Source organism: Callithrix jacchus, chromosome 15 (assembly GCF_049354715.1).
Source record: "Callithrix jacchus isolate 240 chromosome 15, calJac240_pri, whole genome shotgun sequence".
Lineage (NCBI taxonomy): Eukaryota > Metazoa > Chordata > Mammalia > Primates > Cebidae > Callithrix > Callithrix jacchus.
This window is the reverse complement of record NC_133516.1, coordinates 54,357,792-54,369,048: the sequence shown is the minus strand read 5'-3', so window position 1 is coordinate 54,369,048 and position 11,257 is coordinate 54,357,792. Positions and strand designations below refer to the sequence as shown.

Sequence of the window (11,257 nt, the reverse complement as noted above, 5' to 3'; positions counted from 1 at the left end):
TCGTGCATGGGGCTGTCTGGGTCAGTTGGATGAATAGGATGATCTTAATAGCTGCAATTTAGTCTCCCTTTGGGGGCACAAGGTTCACAAGACCATTCTATAAGCTGTTCTGGCTTATTTGATTCGGAGAAAGTCTTTTGACGTTATCATACGGAAAAGCTTCCCTGCAAATGCAGATTCAACCAAGTTTATCTTCTAATTCTTCACTTTCCTGTTGTACCCCACTCCACAAACACCACACACACACACACACACACACACACACTGAGACCCCCCACAGATTGTGTTGTTGCCCTAGGAACAGCGTACAGCAGTGCTTCTCAAATTATCTGGGTGTAAAGGGTCAGTTTTTGAGATTTCTGTTTTTGTTGTTTGAGACAGTCTTGCTTTGTCACTCAGCCTGAAGTGCAGTGGCACAATCTTGGCTCGCTGTGACCTTCACCTCCTGGGTTCAAGTGATTCTCCTGCCTCAGTCTCCCGAGTAGCTGGAGTTTCAGGTGTCTGCCACCATGCCCAGCTAATTTTTGTATTTTTAGTAAAGGTGGGCTTTTGCCATGTTGGCCAGGCTGGTCTTGAACTCCTGACTTCAAGTGATCCACCCTCCTCTGCCTCTCAAAGTGCTGGGATTACAGGCATAAGCTACTGTGCCCAGCCAGTTTTTGAGATTTCTAATCCATTGCAGACCAATACAATAAAATACAATTGACATAATTTAATAGAATAATATAAAACCAAGGCATACAAAACACAAGCTCAGTGTTTTTTATTATTAGATTCAGCAGACATAAAAGCACTCAAAGTCCTTTACAAGTTTCAAAACACTCCTAATGTCTGTACTTAATTTGTTGCAAATTGGTAATAGCCAGTGGGCAAGCAGTACCAGTTGGTGGCCCCTGCTTACACAGCACCGATCTGGAATCCCATTTCAGTGGCCGACCGAGTGCCTAGCAAATGTCCATCCGCATACTCATCCAGGTATCCTTCACTCATTTATTCCACACCGGTAGCTCTGTGAGACACAGCTAAAACTGCAAACCCATCCTGGCTGCTGTGATCGGGAAGCCTTCGGGGAGCATCTCACTCCAAGTGTCAGGGGTCAGGCAAGGCCAGCTAAAGGAGGTGACATTTAAGCAAAGTCTAGAGCAAGGAAGAAAAATGGGTTACATGAAAAGAGGGGTTTGGGAAGGTGAGCGGGCAAAAGGAAGAAGTGCTTTCCAGGTAGAAGCAACTGCATTTGCAGATGTCTCAGACTGTTAGAGGTACAGCAGGTAATTCTCTTTGCCTGGATGCAAACTTGGAGGAAGGGAGAGATGGGGCTCGGGCCCTGGTGGGGGCTTTGACATTGTATGAAGGAGGAAGGGCTTCTACCCTCCTCCCGAGGAGCACAGGGAGCAGCTGATGACCTTGGCAGAGAAGCCCCCATCAGTAGATGTGCATTTAGGAGGCTCCAGTGTGGAAAGGCTGGAGGCCAGCTGTGAGGAGCACAGCCTAGACAGATGCAGAGCCCACAGGGCCCGCAGACAGAGTATTTGCAAAAGAGAAAGAAAAGAGGCTGGGGGTGGTGGCTCATGCCTGTAATCCCAGCACTTTAGGAGATTGAGGCAGGCAGATCACTTGAGGCCCGGAGTTTGAGACCAGCCTGGCCAAGATGGCAAAACCCTGTCTTTACAAAAAATAGAAAAATTAGCCTGGTGTGGTGGCATAGGCCTGTAGACAGCTACTCCAGAGGCTGAGACATAAGAATCACTTGAATCTGGGAGGTGGAAGGTGCAGTGAGCTGAGATTGTGTGACTTCCCTCCAGCCTGGGTGACAGAGTAAGACTGTCTCAAAAAAAAAAAAAAGAGAGGCTTCAAGGAAGCTCTTGAACACAGAACAATGCAGCGTGTGGGTGTGGGTGTGGGTGTGGGTTGCCCAGAGCTGGCCCAACAAAGAGTGGGGTTGAGCCAACCTTCAGGCCGCAGCTTCTTCTACTGCCAACCTGGCAACATTCAGGAACCAACACACAGCCCAGATGGATAGTTTTCCTAAAGTTTCCTTTTAAAACGTGTGAGTTTTCCCTCATCCAAGTTACAGGAAAGCAATAGAGGCTTGACGGAAAGGAAAGGATTCACTCCATGCCACATTGGAAAAACAAGCTCAGAGCCATAGGTCTGCAATTCCCAAAGCTCTAATTCCTGCCTTTTGGTTTTTTGTTTGTTTGTTTTTAGTTTAGTGTAATTTTTATTTATTTATTTTTAAATTTTTTATTTTTTAGTTCGGGAGAGCATGAACACAGTCCCCTACTACCACAAACTATGTAGTCAAATTTCCCACATCTGGGGAAATTGCAGGAGTCAGCACATCTGGAGCGCCGTGGGTAAGACTTGCCCTGGGAAAACCACCTTCATGATCATAGTATCTCCCCTTTGAGGTAGTTAATTTTTTTAGAGATAGGGTCTCACTGTGTTGCTCAGGCTTCAGAGTAGTGGTACAATCATAGCTCACTGCAGCCTCAAATTCCTCGGCTCAAGGATTTCAAAGATCCTCCTGCCTCAGCCTCCAGAGTAGCTGGGACTACAGGCTTGAACCACCATGCCTGAAATTCAAAACAAAACAAAAATAAAAAACAGCAGCAACTACCCAAAGCTCAGCGTTTGATGTTTGTAATGCATGCCTCACCCGTGAGAGGTGTGAGATGAGATGTAATCATCTCTGTCCTTGTTGCCCGATGGGCACGATGGTGATGCTGAAATCTCACAACATACTTTCGTCATCCGTTAAATGATAAATCTTGTACCAATTATTCATTTTGTGTTCAGGAGGGAGTTGAACCAGATTTTGTGGGTGTCTCTACTTTTAGATGACAAGGGGACAACGCTTGAAAGTCTCCAAGGTAGCCAGGCAGAAGGGAGGTGGTGTGATTTTCACAGGTGGACCCCAGGTCCCCCCTCTTTCCTCTGGGGAACATCAAGGCTCTAACAAGCACCACAAAACATAGAATAGCCTGAAACTTGGGAACAGAGACAGAGTGCACCCCTTTTTTTGCTTGTTTGTTTTTTACACAGAGTCTTGCTCTGTCTCCCAGGCTGGAGTGCAGTGGCGTGATCTTGGCTCATTGCAACCTCCACCTCCCAGGTTCAAGCGATACTCCTGCCTCAGCCTCCCAAGTAGCTGTGACTACAGGCGTGGGCCACCATGCTCAGCTAATTTTTGTAGTATTAGTAGAGACGAGGTTTCACCGTATTGGCCAGGCTGATCTCGAACTCCTGGCCTCAAGTGATCCACCTGCCTCAGCCTCCCAAAGTGCTGAGATTACAGGGGTGAGCCACTGAGCCCAGCTCAGAGTGTGCCCTTCTGCTGCCATTGTTTCAGAAGCAAATTCAGTTAATTGAAGGACAGTTCTCCAGGTCAGTTCTCAGGCTACACTTAGCACCCTGGGAGGATGGTGGATGGGGTAAGAAAGGGGCCTTTCTAGCTAAATGTAAGCATTGGGCCTGTTCTTTAAATATCCTTGCAGTTGGATTTCAGTGTCTCACCCCTCTGGAGCAGTGAGGACTTTAATTAGATTGTTTCCCTGAAAGAAAAAAAAAATCATGAATTGCTTGAGGATCTACAATTCTTATTTATCTATATATTTCCTATGGCTAGAATTCTCACCAACACACAATAGGTGCTTACTAAAAGTTCAATGATGAGATGACCAAGTGAATTGTAATTTCTTTTGTCAATTCTTGTTTACCTGGTTTTTGTTTGTTTTCCCTACTTGTTCTCATTCTCCTATGGGAGCAGGGGTTGTATCTATTATGAGGACTTTCCCCAGAGCCTAGTGAGGGCCTGGCCCTGGGTCCACTAGGTGGAAGTCAGTTGAATGAATGGATGGAAGATTGTGGAGCAGACGCCAGGACTCACTAGTTGCCTGGCCTGAATGCCTACTGCTCGGGGTCTTCTCTGGCTGCCACACCCATGGGGGCAGCCCCCGTACTATGACTACACTGGGTGTAAATACCCCGGCTCTCACCCGAGACATTCTATGCAACTGCAGAGTTTCCCAGGTGTGAAGTCCCTTTGACTCTCAGAGATGGCAGAGACCTGATGATATTCTCCTTATTGGCTGCCTTCTCCCACCTCACTTTTCCACTGGTGTTTCCTGAATCACTTACTGAGTAAGCAAGTTGCACTTGAAACTTTATCTCCGGATCTGCTTCTGGGGTAACCCAGAGTAAGAGGATAGACATCTTATCTCCCAGTGATGACAACCTCATTGGGAGAGAGAGTGCATTTTCCCTCCCAACATTTTATTTAGAAGGATTTCAAGCCAAAGAAATATTGAAAAAATAGGTACACTTTCAGCCAGTCTCGCCAATCCATAATGTTTCTCCATATTGGCTTTGTTTGTCTGTCTTCCTCCTTTCTCTTTATAGATAGACAGATGATAGATAGATAGATAGATAGATAGATAGATAGATAGATAGATAGATAGATGAGATCAATTTTATAGATAGAACTATGTGAGAAAGAGAGTCGTTTTTTAAAAATTATTTTTATATTTTGTAGAGATGGAGTCTTGCTTGGTCCCCTAGGCTGGTCTCGAATTCCTGGGCTCAAGTGATTCTCCTACTTCAGTGTCCCAAACTGCTTGATTATAGGTGTCTTTTTAAAACGATGCCCAGCCTGAGTCTTTTTTATTTATTTTTATTTTCTCAGAGGGAATTTGTTTTTATTGACACAGTTGTCCATGCAAAGCATCCTGGATTTCCTCTGGTAAAATCTGATCAATACAAGGTGGTAATAGTGTCCATTTGTCAGTTTTCATTAATAAAGAAATGACTGCCAACTTCCACAGTCAACACAGAATAGAGCCAGCATGAAATAGAGATTTCTCAAACCTTAAAGCTCCAGTGTTGCACAATTCGTGATAAATTCATCATTAGAGGATATTTAGACTTTAGAATCTAGAGATTTCAGAGGAAAACTCTCATGTAAATATATATATTACATATGTCATTTTCTCCCAGAACATTTGAAAGTAAGTTGCAGACTTCGTGGAATTTCACCTGTAAATTCTTTAGAATGTGTCTACCAAAACAAGGAGCATCTTCCCACATAACCCCAACCACCATCATCACACCCAAGAAAACAGACATTGATACAAGAATAGTGTCAAATATACATTCTATACTCAAATTGCCCCAGTTGTCCCAATAATGTCCCTGAGAGCTGTGGGACAATGTGTCTTCACAATCTACCACTAGCCCCTTCTGTCACTGGGCCTCATACAACACCCTTCTGAACACAGGACTATCCATTAAATGCAGGCCAAATTGATCAGAATGAAATAGCTTCCCTAGGATGGGAAGATAGAGACGTTTAAGAAGTGCTTCTGGCAGAGTGACAAATATTGCCACCAGACTGTAGGGCATGGCAGGGCCCCAACTCCTAGTTAAAATAGCTGAAGGTGCAGAGCTGGGCCCCACTACAGTCCCCCATCCCCTTCTCTAGAGTCTGTTTCCAGAGGGTCCTAGCCTAGGGAGAGGAACTCCTCCTCTAGGTAGACCAAGCTTGCAGCTCTGAGTCCAATTCCTGACTTCAAATGGTTCTGCCATTACCAGCAGACTGCAACAGACTTAAAACTTTGTTTTAATTGAAGGAATGCTAGGTGCAGTGGCTCATGCCTATAATCCCAACATTATATTGAGAAAGTGAGGTCTGAGAACCCAGTGGCTATCCTTGGAATTCAGGACTGCCTACATAATTTGCCAGGCCCAATACAAAATAAAAATGTAGGTCCCTTGTTCAAAATTTATTGTGAATTTCCAGAGGGTGTAGGCAGAGCACTGTAGCATGTGACTTCGCAGGTCACAAGTCTGTGATGCTGGCTCTATGGGTATTTGTGTGCAGCCTGGATTCATAGAAGGCCTTTCTGAACTTTGAAGTAGCGAATATTGACTAAAGGCTTGAAGGTCTTGTGGCACATGGGAAGAAATGAAGGTGGAAACACTTAGCCCCCGGCCAAACTGGTCAGCAACCATTATAACTCATTATTTCCTCAGGGGAACAGCGTCTACAGTTTTTTGGTTTGTTTGCATGTCAGACAGATAATGTGCTGACTTCAAAATGTGGTCCAAGGGGGGCACATCTCACACGTGTGTGAGCACCTGATCATCACACTCATGAGCTACCAAAGGATCTCTGCAGTTCTTACGAATGCATCTGCAATTGTCACATATTCACTCTGTCACCTCACAGCACAGTGTCAGATCTGGGAGGCATTCCCACCGGCATCATACAGACATTCTCACGCGTGCTGTAACCACCCTCTTCTGTTCGGGCTGGTTTGACGCGAGGCCACTCCCCTTCCTTGTTACTCAGGGCAAGCTGGACCCTGTTCCCATCCCATGATGTCCCCCTTCAGCCTCACACCACGTGGAGCATTGCAGACGCAGTGTCAGCATTATCAGAAGATGAGACTGCCCATCCCCCTCCTTGGTCCTTTTCTACACGGATGCAATTCCCCAAAGAGGAAACTGAGGCGCTCTTTTCAGAATAACGCATCACAGTTCTGGAAGAGAAAGACGCAATTGTCCTGTCTGTATGTTTCCCTCTGAAGATCCTGGAGGACAGGCTGGTGGCCACTATTTCAGCATGGAGCCAGGACCCTGGGAGGGGAGAGCAGAGAGATGGAAAAATGATGCCAGGAGCTTGGTAGAACTAGGGAGATGGGAGGAGGGGATCCAGGGAGACCAGAACCAGGTTCCCACATGCCCATTTTGAGGGACTAAATGATGACTTGTGGAGAAAAAGAAATGTGACTCCCTCTGGACTCTCAAGTAAGGCTTCCTTTCTGGGAGTAGTCTATATATAAATTCCCTTCCCGACTTGATGGGCATGACTAACAGGCTAAAGCATCGACCCTTAGAGTTAGCCAAAAGAAATGTGGTGCCATGATTGGGATCTGACAGCACACCTGGGATGGGCTGAACACCCAACCCTAGCGTGAATGTGGCTGAAATCAACTGAGTTTGTGTCTTCATCACCGTCCTCAGTAGGGCATATCTTACATGAAGCAGAGGTTTCAACAAAAGCCTGGAAAAGTAAACATTGCCAGAGTGAGAAACTAGAACGTTGTTGTCAACAGGAAACGTTTCCCTTCTGGTATGTCTGACCCAGAAGCAATCCTGTTTGGTATGTGATGCCCATGTTTTTCTCTTCTGGGGATGTGATAAAAATAGCCAGGAAGTTGATCCTGACGGAAACCAACGAGTCTCAGACCTTGAGTCCCTGCTCAGCTTGGCTCCTGGAGAGTGCCCCGGTGGTTCAGTCTCAGTACTCAAAGGGTGATGGGAAGACCCCAGCATCAGCACCACCCAGAAATGTGTTAGAAAAATAGGATCTCGGGCTCCATCCCAGACTTGTGGCATTGGAATCTGCATTTCCACAAGATCCCCACATGACGCAGGTGCATGTGCAGGTCTGCGCAGTGCTGGTGTAAGCACAGGCTTACAAACGGACAAGGCCAGGGCTCTGTAACCTTGGAGAAGCCCCAATTTCCACTTCCATAAAATAGACACAAAAATAGAATCTACCAGATAGATTTGTTTAACTTTAGAGTTAAATAAAAGGATGTATATGCAGCTCTTAGTACAGGGTACCCCAGAAAAAAGTACTGGAAATGTTGTCATTATTCACCCGATTATTATCTTCTGGCCATGTGCTCTTGGGCCAGTCACCCTGTCTGTTTCTAGGAGCCAGCTAAAGGCAGTGTAAACAGTGACGCTCTATTAAGCTCTTGCTTCATTGTAACCCATTTTCCTCAGCTTAATAGTTAGAAGTACAGGTCACCGCTGGAAAGGCAGTGTGAGATTTTCTGGTGAGGCCAGTGCCTTCACTTCCCACCTGAGAAAACTGAAGCCCAGGGCTTGCCTTGCCTGGGATCACACAGCTAAGGGGCTGGCATAGCCACTGATAACCTTGTTCCTGAATTCCCTGTCCAGAAACTCTTCACTATAGCAAAAACAATTAGCTACTGTCCTTTGGACACCTCCTTGGTGCCAAGCTCTGGGTTCAGGGTTTACCAAAGGAAGCATCTCATTTAATCTGTAGGTCAGTCTTTCATCTCAAGGAGAGGACACTCCTATATCAGTTAGCTCCCAGAGTTCACTTGTGCCCAAGGCTCCAGAGCCAGTAAGAGGCCAGCTGGAGTGTTCTCAGTGGGCCCTCCGCTTCCATCCTAGACGCCTAGGAAGCAGGAGAAATGCATGCTGTTAGGCAGTTTTGGGTATTGACTCTTATTTTTTTGGCCTGGAGATATATATATATATATATATTTGAGACAGCGTCTTGCTTTGTTACCCAAGTTGGAATACAGTGGCACAATCATGGCTCACTGCAGCCTCAACCTCCCAGGTTCAAGCAATCCTCCCATATTAGTCTCTCAAGTAGCTGGGACCACAGGCATGTGCCATAATAACCAGCTAATATTTTTTTAGTTTTGTTTTGTGAGGAGATGGGATCTCACTATGTTACCCAGGCTGGTCTTGAACTCCTGGGCTTAAGCAATCCTCCCCTACCTTGGCCTTCCAAAGTGCTTGGATTACAGGTGTGAGCCGCCAGGCCTGTCCAGGGATATTCATTTTATTATCACTCTTTAAGCTGTACACATGCATTATATGTATCAAATATTGCACACCAGTAACTTAAAAACCAAATAGAAGAGGAATCCTGCAGGCACTTGAATACAGTCCCGGGTGGTCTCAAGGCAGAGAGAGATGTGAGCTTGACATGGGAACAGTAAAACACCAAACTGGGCTTAGCCTAGGAACCATGTCCTACGGTGCTGGTTAGCACGTGACTCAGGACCAGATAAACACGCAGGGCTAGAGGGGCTTAACAGGAAGAAGGGGATACAATTTGTCTAAAACTGGATTATGAAGAAAATAATTTGTCTTTTGTTTCCTAAGTCCCAGGTTAGGATAGGTGGATCGGCTTATTCACTTTTGCTAATTTCCCCAGACATCAGTGGAAACGATACATAATTGTATTAATGGTAGAGTGATTTATGATAGTGGAAATTTGGAAACCACCTAAAAGTCCAACTATTAGGGACTAATTTAATAGTGTGTGGTGTCTGCATAGAAGAGACGGCCATAAAAAGCCATCGGAAAACCATGACATAGGGACCATAACGAGGACATTAGACACAGCTGTGGCCCTCTACTGCAGGTGTCCCTGTGCCAGGGTCTGTGCTAAGCACAGGACACTCATCCTGGTCACGGATTCTCAGGGTACACACCCCATTCTGCAGAGGAGGAAATGGAGCTTTAGAGAGGTGAAATGGCTTGGTCAACATCCCATAGCTGTGACATGGAAACATGTTCATGATATTTTCAATTTAAAAAGCAGCTTATAAGGTAGGCTGTGCAGTATACATACACAGTGTCCAAAAACAGAACTGGTGATGTACATTACTTCACATTGAGCCCAACTGATGGAGGGCTCTGCAGCCATTGCAAATCATGGTGTGTAGATTCCTCGTAACTGACAACAGAGAGTTGGCGGCATGGTACACTTTCTTAAAAGACAAGTATTTACAATTTGATTTCATTTAGTGAGAGTGTGTGTGTGTGTCTGTGATTTTATTGAATTTTAATTTTATTTTAAATTTAAATTTAATTTTAATTTTTCATATGGCGTCTTGCTCTGTCGCCCAGGCTGAAGTGCAGTGGCGTGATTTCTACTCACTGCAACCTCCAGCTCCTGGGTTCAAGCAATTCTCCTGCCTCAGCCTCTTAAGTAGCTGGGATTACAGGCACATGACACCACTACCAGGTAATTTTTGTATTTTAGTAGAGATGGGGTTTCACCATGTTGGCCAGGCTGGTCTAGAACCCCTGAACTCTAGAACCCCTGAACTCAATCTGCCCACCTCGGCCTCCCAAAGTGCCAGGATTATAGGAGTGAGACACGACGCCTGGCCAAAGCAGTGATTTTAAACAGAGGGTGGATTCGTCCCTCTGCGGACATTTGGCAATATCTAGAGATATGTTTAGTTATCACAAGTGGGGGTGGGGAGTGCTACTGGCACCTAGTGGGTAGGCAGGCCAGGAATGCTGTTAAAGATTCTACAATTCATGGCCCGGCGCGGTGGCTCACGCCTATAATCCCAGCACTTTGGGAGGCCAAGGCAGGTGGATCACGAGGTCAACAGATCAAGACCATCCTGGTCAACATAGTGAAACCCCATCTCTAATAAAAATACAAAAAATTAGCTGGGCATGGTGGCACGTGCCTGTAATCCCAGCTACTCAGGAGGCTGAGGCAGGAGAATTGCCTGAACCCAGGAGGTGGAGGTTGCGGTGAGCCGAGATCGCGCCATTGCACTCCAGCCTGGGTAACAAGAGCGAAACTCCGTCTCAAAAAAAAAAAAAAACGATTCTACCATTCACAGAACAGCCCCCTGCAAAAAAAGATTTATCCCACCCAAAATATCAATAGTGCCTGATTTTATATGTATACACAAATATAAATACACTCACACACTCACGTACACACACATGCAGAGAGAGGAAAAGTCTAGAAGGAATATCTCAGAATGCTAACGGTGGTTATCTTTGGGTACAGGGTGTTTTTTTTATTCACATCTTTATTTTCTAAATTCTTTTAAAACAAGGAGCATGATTAAGTGTGGGGAAAAAATAGAAAATTATGTAGCTACAATTGCCTTAGAAACAGCTCAGTTAGAGACAAGCAGCAGAAGCGAGGAAGGTTTGGGGGATACAGTTTTCCAGGGGTTCAACACGATGCCACGTCAAGCCTCTTGGGGAACCATTTTCCTGATTCTCCAGCCCACAGAAGCCCCTGGGGAAATGCTTCTGAGCCTGCGGGTCCCTGAAGGAGAAGCCACACCCATCCTGCAGGCAATCAGACCCTGAGCAGTGGAGGTGAACTTGGAGGGCGTTGTGTGCCTATGAGGGCGTGAGGCCCAGGCTTTACCACAGTTATTAATGCTGGGCCCTCGTACCCCTCACTTGCTCTTCACGCTGTTTGATGGCTCTGTTCGCTCTTTGCCCTTTTCTGGACCAATAGCACTGCAGACTTGGCAGCAGTTCAGTAACCACCTGGGTCACGGCTCCTTATGGGAAATAAAGAGAGAGACAATAGTGTCCCGGCTTAAGACAGAAAGGCTCCAGCAGCTGCTTAGCAACTCTTGTGCTGGTTCCTCCCAGGGCTGAGGAGCAGACATAAACCATCCCATAAAAAGAGGGTAACAGGGGCCCAGAC

The 11,257-nt window shown here is 45.9% G+C and overlaps 2 non-coding genes across 2 annotated transcripts; both read right to left on the bottom strand.

Annotated features, from left to right (window-relative positions):
• Nucleotides 1-2,255: 2,255 nt before the first annotated feature.
• Nucleotides 2,256-2,419, bottom strand: LOC118148239 (U1 spliceosomal RNA). The gene has a single exon (XR_004735002.2). It is a non-coding gene; the product is annotated as a U1 spliceosomal RNA (small nuclear RNA).
• Nucleotides 2,420-6,065: 3,646 nt separating this feature from the next.
• On the bottom strand, nt 6,066-6,167 carry LOC118148219 (small nucleolar RNA U13). Its single transcript, XR_004734990.1, has one exon. It is a non-coding gene; the product is annotated as a small nucleolar RNA U13 (small nucleolar RNA).
• Between the last annotated feature and the right edge of the window lie 5,090 nt (nt 6,168-11,257).